A 12854-nucleotide genomic window follows, 5' to 3' on the forward strand; every position below is an offset into this window, starting at 1 on the left:
TTAGATCATCTACAACCTTTTCTGATACTTCCATTTGAGGCTGTTGTAATTTTTCTATGTGCAATTTCAGTCATGACAAATCCAAAAAATTACATGATCAGTAGGTTAGACTGTTAAGAGACTAAACAGAGTTGTGGTGTGGTGTTGGCCAGTGGCTGGCCAGACAAGACAGCCAGCCCACAGACCGACTTCATTGGCTGATATCAATCGAGCAAGGCAATCTGTCGACGAGGAATGGCGTGTCTCTCGAACTACACCTCATTTATTGTTGAGATTAAAATAGTTTTAAATTTTCTGTAAAATGTAGCCTAATTGTATGATACAAACATTAAATATGACGGACAATAACGAGCGAAGTATCAGATTCCAGTTACTAAGGTTGAAAAAAATATTCTCTAACGTACTGTAGGGGATCTCATTGTATAAAATGGCGCCACTATTTCAATGGTATTCGATCAAGGGCTGGTGAGGGGACCGGGTGGTGTATCTAATCTTATCTGATACAGTGATAAAATGAGTAAAGGTGACGGCTTCCTCTCCTCTTAAAGATGAATGTTACACACGACAGTCCGGTTTTCAATGATATGTTATGTTTCCGTATAATTATCATATATTACACGGAGACTAACAGTATAAACTTTACACTGGTTCATCATTTTCCGTTTCCTCCGCAGGGTTGTGCCTCGGAAATAATATGATGACGACGACGAGAGTGATAATGCTTAACTTATTACACATCGAACTGAAAACAAAATCATACTGCTTACTGCTCTCTCTCTCTCTCTCTCTCTCTCTCTCTCTCTCTCTCTCTCTCTCTCTGTCAGGCTTTTCGTTCTCGCGTCCGATTTCGTTTTCCTTCATTAGTCTACTCGTCTCAACATTCTCTTAACACATTCTTATCCGTAAGGTGATGATGTAATATGCTCGTCACTCCAGTTAATTTCCAGTTGTGTGTGCTCTCTCCCTCCTTTGTCATTCATTACCTTAGTTGTTGTTGTTGTTGTTGTTGTTGTTGTTGTTGTTGTTGTTGTTGTTACCATCATCATCATAATCATCATCATCATCATCATTATTATCATTAGTAGAAGTCTAGTTAATTAATAATGAAACCGAAGGGCTGCTGCTTTCTTCTGGGGTGGTCATAAAGTGTTGAGTTCGTTGTCGGTGAACGCAGACCAGGATTTAAATGATTTGGCTAGTGCGAGAAAAGGGTCTCTGATTGGATTACTCATACTTTACAGTCTGCCAGAAAGTAGGGCAAGTAGCTAAATATTCCCCTTCCTCTCTACAATAATATCCTACAAAAAGAAGAGAAGTGACTAGCTTTATGTGGAGTTGACTGTTGACTATTGAACCATGTATCACCATAGGATTACCTTATACGAAAATTAACCATCAGCCTCATTCATTTGTCCCTTCTGCTGGTAAACTCTGGAACGGCCCTCCTCCGTCTGCCTACGACTTGAACTCTATCAAGAGGAGAGTATCAAGACACCTCTCGAAACTGACGTCTCTTGGCTATTCATTCATTTTTATTTTATTGGAGCAGCGCCTAGCGGGCTTTTATTGTTGTGTTGTTGTTTTGGCCCTGAGCTGCCTCCCTTGCTGTAAAAAAACAATAACTGTAAAGGAGAAAAGAGTGAAAGGATATATATAGTCACACTTCATATCATGGGGCGTATTACAAGTCAAATCCGAGAAGTTTCGGGTCCCTACAGAGTTATTCATCCCGAACTCGGTGGGGACCCGACACTTCTCGGACTCGACTTGTAATACGGCCCCATACCACACACCTACTATCTGGGTAACTGCATGGCGTCTGCGGGTAAGAATGAGTTATCCAAGTATCCAAACGCCGACCCTCCAAGTCATCGCCACTTGTTATGTATGCAAAAAGTGCTCCAAGAAAGAAGAAAAATGTTACCTGGAAATACTGAACGCCTTCTCTCCATGCCTTGCGTTCATGATGAGCCGGTGGGAGTGGAGGATGGTTTGGGGGGCGTCGGATAATGGAAGAGAGTGGAAGAGGTAATGGAGCTTGAGAGGGGGGGAGGGGGGAAGCGCCGGAGGAGACTGTGGTTATTATCTATAATTCTGTAGTGTTGATTATAAAGAGAAAACATCCTCTCTCTCTCTCTCTCTCTCTCTCTCTCTCTCTCTCTCTCTTGTAGGCTTGTAGAATGACAAATAGAGACATTGAAACCACTGCATCCTCCTCAGACGAAAGAAAAAATAAAATAAAACAAAATGCACCAGATAGTTACATAAAGAAATTAAAAGAAATGAATGAAAAAAATCCCTTAGTAGCCAACTCCAACACTGAATAATATATATACATTGCAAAATCTCGTTCAGCTGTGTTTTGAAGTCGCCCGGCTTAGAGAGAGAGAGAGAGAGAGAGAGAGAGAGAGAGTAATCGATGACATCACCAGCCTTTTAGTGCACAAGAAGAGGGGGAACTGAGGAGGAGGGGGCGAGAACGAGAGGGAGACGACCTCAGGCGGGGGTGACTCACATCCACGTGAGTGCTGCTAACCGTGACGTCACCAGCTCAGCCACCTCTGCAAGGCAGCCATTACGTGTTCAGGGCGTAGGGCGTATATAAGGGTCACGCTGTTGTTTTCCTACTACTACTACTACTACTACAAAAACACCAGCGGAAATCACACCGGCAACTACTTCTATTGCTACTACTACTACTACTACTACGATTACTGCAAAAACACGAGCCGCAACCACACCGGGAACTACTTCTACTACTACTTTTCCAACTTATTTTATTTTCCCGTCGTGGTCATCTCACATAATTTTCTGCATTTTTTTTTATTTTTTTTACGTCTCGGCCTATTGCGCCGGTAGGCTTCTTCCCGGTGGATCCTGGATTCCTGATGGTCGGTCCAAGGCTTCTTCCCGGTGGGGCCTGATGGTCGGCCCAGTCCGTTCTGTCGCAGGCGAGTGTTTATAGTGGCCCCATCTTGCATTGGCTCATGCTGCCCTCCCGGAGCTCATCTTTAATCCTAGAATCTAGAGTCCGGGTTGATAGGTGGTCTTCTGGACATCATGTGGGTAGTTTTAAGCCACTCGGCGGCGGCTGAAAAATCCCAGCTTGGTGGCACCGGTCAGGGATTGAACTCCCGTCCTCCTGAACGCGGGGCCGTCTCGCTATCCGTTCAGCCACCGCGGTAGCTTTGTACTTCACACCCTGTCCTAGGTTGGGGTCTCGTGCGCTGGAGTATGCTATTGATTGTTTGCAACGTTGGGTGGTGGTATGCGTGTGTGTGTGTGTGTGGGGGGGGGGGGGGGTAAATAAACAAAGGAGGTTCATGGACGGCCGAGGTCAAGGTAAATAGAGGCCTGAGTCACCCCAAGGAGTCACACCGTTGGGGAACAAAAAGTATACAGATAGTAAACATGTATGAATCATTGTCCATTTCATTCATTTTTTATAGCGTGTTATCTCCTCGTTCTACTCCGTTTTTCTTTTCTTTTTCTCTTCTCCTCTTCTTCTTCTCCTCCTCGTGATTCCCCTTCTTCTCCTCCTCCTCTTCATTCTTTCTCTTCCTCCTCCTCCTTTTTCTTCTCCTCCTTCTTGCTTCTACTCATCCACCTTCTCCTTCTTCTTCTCCTCCTTTTCCTCCTTCTCCTCCTTATCCTCCTCCTCCTCCTTTCGTTTTCTTCTTCTTCTTCTTCTTCTTCTTCTTCTCTTCTTCCTCCTCCTCCTCCTCTTCTTATCATTCCTCTCAATGATGACTAATAAAAGAAAGCCCACACTTGACTGAGGTAGCCACTCATCATCTACGCTGGGGCAAAATAAAAACGCTTCACAGCCAGCTGAACACGTGTCGTCATGAATACAAACTTTTTTTAACTAAGCATATAAATTTCCCACTTTAGCCCCTGCATGCACGACTATTTCATGAACGATCTGACTAGTGTTGTCTTATCAGATTTCCCATGCACACACTAATGGCAACAAAACTAAACTGTCTTAATCATGTCTCTAATCTATAAGCTTAGCTCAGCCCATTTATTGAGCTGATAACCTAATCTTATATTCGTCTCATTAAGCATTAAACAAGCAAGTAAACATTAAGTAATCATCTCAGGTAAGTTTGAGTAATTATCTAGTACTATCTACTATTAATATCAAGAAATGGTATATTCTTTATTTTGTATGTTTTGCCACTCCTTTTTTTTCTTGTATGCCGCTAGGCGAAAAAATATTATTAGTATTAGTTTTACCATTATTATTATTGTTGTTATTATTGTTATATACGCATCAGAAATAGGGCTGCTGAGGCGCTGGGGGTCACATGGTACCTTACAAACTATTAGCTGACGCAACACTTGGGGAACGTCCGTCATGGCCTATGGCAAGATGAGCGAAACCAAGAGAACTGACCCGCAAGCGAAAAATATCGGTCCCTCACCTAACTTTTTTTCTTTTGACAACACCGATGGAACTTGTTGATGATGCGGCATTTTTTTGTGTTCGTTACATGGATGGATTTTTTGTATAGTTTTTGTCTGTTTATTTGTTTGTTCAGTCTTCCGTGTGTCTTCTTACGCTGAAAAAAAAAGCTTGTTAGAGATGACCATTCCAATTCTTATTCCTAGTATTTCTTAATCGGTCCCTACATACTACCATGGAGCCTCCTTGTTTCATCAGGTAATAGTTTCTTGCAATATTTGTTTATTGAATGATTTATCGTTCTTTCCAGAAAAAAAGGCTCCTCTACTTCGTGCCTCGATCACACCGTAGTGCCACTTTAACAAGTCTACTTCATGCCTATTTTTAACGCTCTGAGTAATGGTAGCGAGTATATTATTTTCACCATTTAACAGTAAAGCTCGTTGACTTAATTTACATTGGAAATTCCAGCTGTGTTACATCTCTCTATTTCTGTCTCTATCTATCTATCTATCTATCTATCTATCTGTCTATCTACCTATCTATCTATCAGTCTCTTTTTGTGTCGATATATTTATCTGTTTATCTATCTATCTTTCCATCTATCTATATTTATTTTTATTATCTGACTCACCAGCCATAGTAAACGGGCCACATGATGACATAAAAGGCAGGAATTGTTCTAAAACGCATGTTGCATTCAAGAACGTTTCAGGAACACCTGTAGACAGACACGTATCCTGTACGGTTCACCGCATACGTTTTCACTCACCTAGAACGACCAACACTCCCCGTACCCTTGCTGACGTCAGGGCTTGGCAGGTTGAAGGAAAATAAAAGCCTATACGTATTGTCCGCGTGAATTGTTTGTTGTGGCCGGAAGTGATGAATCCGGAAGCTCGCTCTTTGGATATTTTGTGAGAAAACGAATGGCAGCATCATACGTATATACCTCCACGTGTGCGATGACTCAGTTAAGGGACACGTTGTAGTCCGCGATGACAAAGCGGAGCCGTGTACGAACGATATACTGTGAGAAAAATGGCAGCAGTACTTCCACGTGAGCGATGACTTAATTAAGGGACAGGTAGACCGCGATGACAAAGCGTAACCGTGTAAGAAAGATATTATATAAGAACGGTAGCAATAGCATCATACATTGTAGGAATTGTTGCTTCTTGTTAACTTTATTGGTTTCATGCACTTTCTTCCTTTATTTTTCTGTTTTCTACTATCATATTACGCATCTTATCACACATAGTAATATGAATATTGTACACATATTTCTTGTATTACTCCAAATCACACTGTATATTACCTGGGGGTCGGGATGGCATGTTCCTCCCTCCTCCTTTGTTGTGTACTTTTGCAATAATCAACTATCAATCAGTCAACTAAACCCAAGGGAGTACAGTGGAGTCCTTGCTCATACCCCACAGACGTGTGCTATGACGCAAGCAAGGGACACATTATAAGCTGAGATGACAAAACACGAAACCGCATTAAAGACATTATATGTAAGAAAAACAAAAGGCGGCGTCATCCCCTAAGCGTAAAGAATACATTGGGCTTCTTGATCATAGCTCACAGACGTGTAGCCTACTATGACGCAACCAAGGGACAGGTTATAGGTCGCGATGACAAAACATGAAGCCACATGAAAGACGGTATGTGAGGAAAACGAAAGGCAGCATCATCTCGAGGAAGTCTAAATAATACACTGGGCTTCTTTGATCAAACTGTACGTGTGTGATGACAAGAAAGGGACACGTTAATATAGATCTCGAACCCACACGAGAAAGGATGATATGTGAGAAAAACGAAAGGCAGCATCATACCGAGGAAGTCTGAAGAAAATACTGGGCCCTTTGATCATACCCTGCATGTATGACTCAAGAGGGGGGACATGTTGCCCGCGATGACAAAACGAATCCGCACGAGAAAGAATGTTATGTGAGAAAAACGAAAGGCAGCATCATACCCTGGGAATCTGAAGAATGCAATGGACTCCTCGATCATACGCCACATGTGCGACATGACTCAGGAAGAGGACACGTTCTAGCTAGGTCGTGATAACAACACGGCGTTGATGCGACCCCCCATGATAAAGGGATCACATGTTGAACGGCACCTCGTGATTCGTTTTCAGGAGTTAATGTGCGGGAAATCCGGGGAACGAAAGGCAGCATCACCCCTCACGTGCATAGTGACTCAACAAAGCCATCACGTTTCGAGACGCGATAGCATTGCTTGCCGTTACAATGACATGTTTTAATATCTCCCAGGGCTCCCAGTACCCTAATGACTAATATGCCTCGCCCGATAAACCAATAGGAAAAGGATGGATGATTAACGGGGAAAATGTAACCTAGAAAATGTATGAGCTCAAAATTGATAAGGAAAGCTCAGATTGTTATGGCCGGTGTGCTTTTCTGTGTTTTAATAATTATGTCAGAGAGGGTATGAAAACACGCCAGAAGAAATTACGGTAATAATAATAACGGTAATAATAAGGATGATGATAATGGAAGACGAGGAAAATAAAGCGTTATCCTCTCTCTCTCTCTCTCTCTCTCTCTCTCTTCTGAATGGCTTGTATGAACCTCCTCTCTGGTTTTATTACGTTATAAATCAAATAAACTCTTCTCCTGACGTCGCAGTGTTAATGGTAACCGAGTGGTGGCAAAATAACGCAAACTGACAACCACCACACTCAGATATGCGGAAATTCCTGAGCATTGGAGTTGCCGATTTACCTTTTTAATTGCGAGGAGTTGGAGGCAAAGGGTGGAGCCTGGAGGGTCGGGGTTTGAGGGTGGGTGGTGGTGGCAAGGCCAAATAAGTGGGGGAGGGGAGATAGAAGGGGTGGGGATTAGGGGTGCAAGTTAGGGTGTGAGTGGAGTCTGGATGCTGCGGTTAAATGTAAGGGGTTTGGGTCGGAGTTTACGGTTAAGGATGGCGTAAAGGTTGGGGGTTGGAGGGGGCTTGATATGAGATAGGGCTAAAAATGGGGTGAGGGTTCTGGGTTAGTTGGGGAGGTTGGGTACTGGGGTTAAGGGATGGAGTATGAGAGTTTAGGGTGGTGGTGTTGCAGGGGTAAAGGATGTGGGTTGAGGGGTAGTGGAGATTGGGGAATGAGTGGAGGTTTGGGGTTGAGGAGGGATGTTGGGGGTGGAAGTTGGAGGCTGGGGTTGAGGAGGGATGTTGAGGTGTAGGTTAGAGGTTGGAGAAAGATTTGGGGTAGGGATCGAGGTTGAAGGTTAGGGGTAGGAACTGGAGATAGAGGATGGGGACTGGGGATAATGTTGGAGGTTGAGGTTGGAGGTTGGGGTGGTTACGGTCGGAGGCAGGTTGGGGCTTGGGCTAAGTATTTAGGGATGGGGGGTAGGAGATCGAGGTGGGGGTGTGGGGTGGGTTGTTATTGTTCTAATCTATGTACTGTTTGTCTAGAAAAAAACTTACATATATATATATATATATATATATATATATATATATATATATATATATATATATATATATATATATATATATATATATATATATAAATAGTGGTGCACCCTTTTTTACAATTAACTATAGACGAGAAAATGTTCATGTAACTAAGAGTGAGAGGACATAAGCGGCCTGACCACAGGAGGCTAGATAAGCGGAGTCCATATATGTGAATGAAGGATGCATCATACGAAATCAAATTGAAAAGTTCAGTAATGGCTCCTATAGTTGATTATTAGTTAACAGATGGGGATGAGTTAGTAGGTAAACTTCCGCTACAATAGGCAGCCAACAGCATTATCATTTTTTTCTTTTATTCTACATTCATAATCTTAACTTAAATCTATACTTCCTTACTGTCTGACATGTTTAGTGAATAAATTCAGGCAAAATTCAAGGTTAGAGTGAAATTTTTTTGTCACAAAATATTAAGTAAAAGAATAAGATATAATAGAAAAAATAATAGCCTTTTATATATATATATATATATATATATATATATATATATATATATATATATATATATATATATATATATATATATATATATTAATGGAAATAATTTGGCACTACGATAAAAGAAGGAATATATAAAAAAGGATGCCGTAAAAGTGCTTAGTTTTTGTTTTATATTATATAGTACAATTATATGTTTTCTCGGTAAGTTTATTTTCTAACACTAACGAAAATACTGTCTAATTTACTAAGAAAAATCTAGAAACTGAGATGCCCAACAGAGGAGAGGCAAAAGCGCCACAAATCGCTGTTTTAATTATTATGTACAGCAAGTTACTGCGTATACATTATATTTTCACGTGGTGAAAGTAGTAATAGGATAATGACCCTCGATCCCATGAATAGAAGGTTATATGCGTCCCAACACCCTTGATTAATTCAGGGCCACAGCCAGCTGACAAGACACACCCACACGCTCAGCCAATCACGTCCATTGCACGCAAATGTGAATGGACGTGATTGGCTGAGCACGTGGGTGTGTCTTGTCAGATGGCCTCTCATTGGCTAGCCGTGGCTGGTTCTTCTAAAAGAGCCTCTTCTCTCCTGTCATTGTAATCATTGTGCAAGTCACTCACTGCAAGTCCATGAACTTAAACTTTCGTATACTCAATTAAGGGTAATGACGCTTTTGCTCCTCTGCTGGGCAGCTCAATTAGCCACTGACGTCTGATGGTAGATGAAGCAGCGTCTGCTAGCCATGGGGAGTAAATGAGATGTTGGGAGCATATATACTTCAGCTGAAGCGAGCACCAAGGCCACGCACATGGGGAGTGAAGGCTATTATTTCAGCTGAGATCAGCCTTACGATAGACAATAATTTTTATTTGTCTCACAGTGTACGGTACGTAGATCTCATAGCGTAGTATCATTCTGAATCTTACGTCCCCCCCCCCCCAATATATATATATATATATATATATATATATATATATATATATATATATATATATATATATATATATATATATATATATATATATATTTATATATATATCGTTAGTGGGGATATAATTCCGTTTTATCGCATTTAGGCAACGGATCACAGGTCAGATTATGCTAGGTTAGGTTATATTTAGCGTAATTGGGTCATTTTATGTTATGTTATCTTGGGTAAGATATAAGTTAATTTTCATTGTTTTCGATAAACACGTGTGACGTACTGTACGCTTCGGTTGTTGCCTTATCGGCGGTCAACCGTCGAGGCGGCGGCGATGCCGCGGTGGCCGGTGGAGTCCGCCTGGCCAGTCTCGTGATGGGTTGTGTTTATTTTACATGCTTTCAAAGTATTATAAGGACGAAACTTTTATTTATGGTGAGTTATGAATTGCTTACTCCTAATTTACGTTATTTGTTCGCGAACATCTTTTGGGAAGGGCGGAAAGGGAGGGAAAGGCAAATAAAACAGTAGTGAGAATGTGAGATGCCTCGTGGGCCATGAGGGTGCAAGGTAGTCGAAGTGTTTAAAATGCTGCCGGACACCCTGCTGCCACACACAGGTTAAGATTGGTTACATTAACACGCTGATATCTCGTCTCTTACTTGATCAACTGGCCTTCTATTGTCATATATGTATGCTACTAAACTTCAAACTTTCCCATACACATTTCATGGTTATTTTTGCTGTTGTTTTAATCTCTGCACTTTCCTATTGATTTCCAGTATGTTTGAAGGTTAGTAGAATACATATATGGAAGAGCAGTTGGTTAAGTATAGGAAACGAGATATCGGCGCGTTAATAATATTGATCTTTATTCAGTATTTTTAGCTCGGGGTGAAGTTGGAGGGTCGAAATGTTGTGTTCTTGTGTCCAGTGGTAACTTTCTCTGGTCTCAGTTCTCACATGATAAAAATGCCAGCAACTAAGTGTAGCAAATACTATTGGAAAGGCTTAATGAAAGACAAGAATTTTCCACTGCTGTCATGCAGGTAGATGGATAGGCTACACGTGTTCGTAAGAGCTTTATGTTGCAAAATGCTGTTTTGAAATGCTTCATGGTTCGTGTAATTATTGTGGGATCTATAGAGGTCTGAAAATGCACATAGAGAAAGAAACAGATACCATAACTCAATGCATTTACGCTGCGATGACAGGAATTTGCAGTAACGACACAAGATAAATTAAAGTTGGGAGCTGTAATTCATTAAAGCTATTCATTTCCTCATATGTATGGGAGTCTTTCATAAGCGTAGACTTGTAGAGTTGGATGCTTTGTGGATTGTGATTTATAAGTGTATCAGTAAAACGTCAGTTTAAGGATATAGAGAAGAGGCTATAATAGGAGTTCAATGCATGACCACACACAGCTAAAATCTAAGACAGGACTCAACAACTGTAGCTCTCACTGTATACAACCAATGATCAAAGAGAGGACATTTCGCTGAGCATTTGTTTTCCCATCATGCACCGCGTCTGTGACGTCACGCCCGCCAGCCCTTATTTAAGAAGCTAAAATGGGAGTTCGTGCGGTGTTTGGGTGTTCCAGGCTTCCAGCAACTCAAGGAACTTAGGAAAGAGTGGCCTAAGGTTTTACAGGCTCCCCAGAGACAAGAAAACCTGTCGGAAGTGGAAAAGAGCGTGTCGACGGGCAGATGATATAAACATGACGCCAGAAATGCCCACGTGTGCTCTCGCACTTCTTAAAAAGTGATTATTCTCCAAGGAGTGATGGTGCCACTTGGGGACTAAAGGCTACAAGGGCACTGAAGCCAGGGGCTGTACCATCTGTATATATTCCATCAAAACCACATGCAGGTATGTATAGTGAAAGCAGTGAAAATGTAGGTGACTGCAGTGGTGGGGTGAGTGTTGTGTCAAGTGCAAGGACAGGTGAGTGGCTGCACGTCCCAGATGATTATTCAGGCCCTCCTCCAGTGCCATTTACAGGTGCCAGTGGCTTCAGAGCTATTGATTGATGTTGATTTATTTATTGATTGTGCATCTGCTTTGGGCAAGCCTCTCACATTGGACGATTGCCTAGACCATGTAATAGAACTCGAATGACATGTGGCAAGGACGTATATAATTGTGATTACATGTTAGTAAATTTTACTGAGTATGTAACTGCATAATCAGGACGATTTTCTTTTCCCGGTGATCAGAAGTGAAAAATAGCGATTTTCAAGTTATTTACGGCTAGGCCAGTTTTTGCATCGCTATAAGAAAATGGTACGGCATTCCTTACTGTTTTAGTCACCGACATTTTGGTAGGGATACAAGAAGGAAATATGAAACACATATAGTATAAGTAGTATGGACGAAATACAGCATCTGTGACAGCTCGACTTCAGCATTTTTTGCTGTTCTCTTAAATTTGATAATTTTCTCGATTTGGTTCATAAATGTTCCAGACTATTACAGAAGTTTCATTCTGCACTAGTTTCATATTCTGCTGCATTGAAATAACGTAATAGAAGGGGCTTTCCCATGCTTTCGCCAAGTCTTTGGGCACCAGTGCGCACGAGATGCGGGCGTGACGTCATCGTTCCCTGTGACGTCATAACAATGACGTCGGAGCGAAATATCCTCTTTTTGATCCTTGTTCTTGGTAAACACACACACACACACACACACATTCCGATAGCTCAGTCGATTTAAGCTCCGCTTTGTTTGGCTTCCCGGCCGGACAATAGGATTTTTTCCGCTGACGAGGAGTGGTTACTGTTCTCCCTTGAGCAAGGAGATGGGTTGTGTGGTGTGTAAGGTCTTGTTAGTACCTACCCAAAGATCGACTATAATGAGTCTTGCTCCTGTTGGGAGGGTAGGCTAACTTGCTGGCGATGACGAGTCCATGCAGCTTGTGAATTACACACACACACACACACACACACACACACACACACACACACACACACACACACACACACTTGATTAATACATGGGAAATGGAATTGATGCAAAAAGAAAAAAAAAATTTCCTAGAAATGGGGAAAAGTGAGATGAGACCGACATACGCCTACAAAATTTGAAATGATGTTATAGTAAGAAAAAAAAAAAAAAAAGAGAAGAAAGACCTGAGAGTAGTGATTCAGGATGATTTGTCACCAGAGAAGCATTTAAACAATATATTTGGAGATACTAAACATATGCTAAGGAATCTCTTACTAAATCAGCTTCCTCTAGGCTGGGCGTTCTGTACCGTCTCCGCCAGTTCTTCTCCCCCGCACAGTTGCTATCCATTTACAGGAGCCTTGTCCGCCCTCGTATGGAGTATGCATCTCATGTGTAGGGGGGGTCCACTCACACAGCTCTCCTTGACAGAGTGGAGTCAAAGGCTCTTCGTCTCATCAGCTCTCCTCCTCATACTGATAGTCTTCTACCTTTCAAATTCCGCCGCCATGTTGCCTCTCATTCAATCTTCTATCGATATTTTCATGCTGACTGCTCTTCTGAACTTGCTAACTGCATGCCTTCCCCCCCTCCCGCGGCCCCGCT

Source organism: Eriocheir sinensis, chromosome 2 (genome assembly GCF_024679095.1).
Source record: "Eriocheir sinensis breed Jianghai 21 chromosome 2, ASM2467909v1, whole genome shotgun sequence".
Classification (NCBI taxonomy): domain Eukaryota; kingdom Metazoa; phylum Arthropoda; class Malacostraca; order Decapoda; family Varunidae; genus Eriocheir; species Eriocheir sinensis.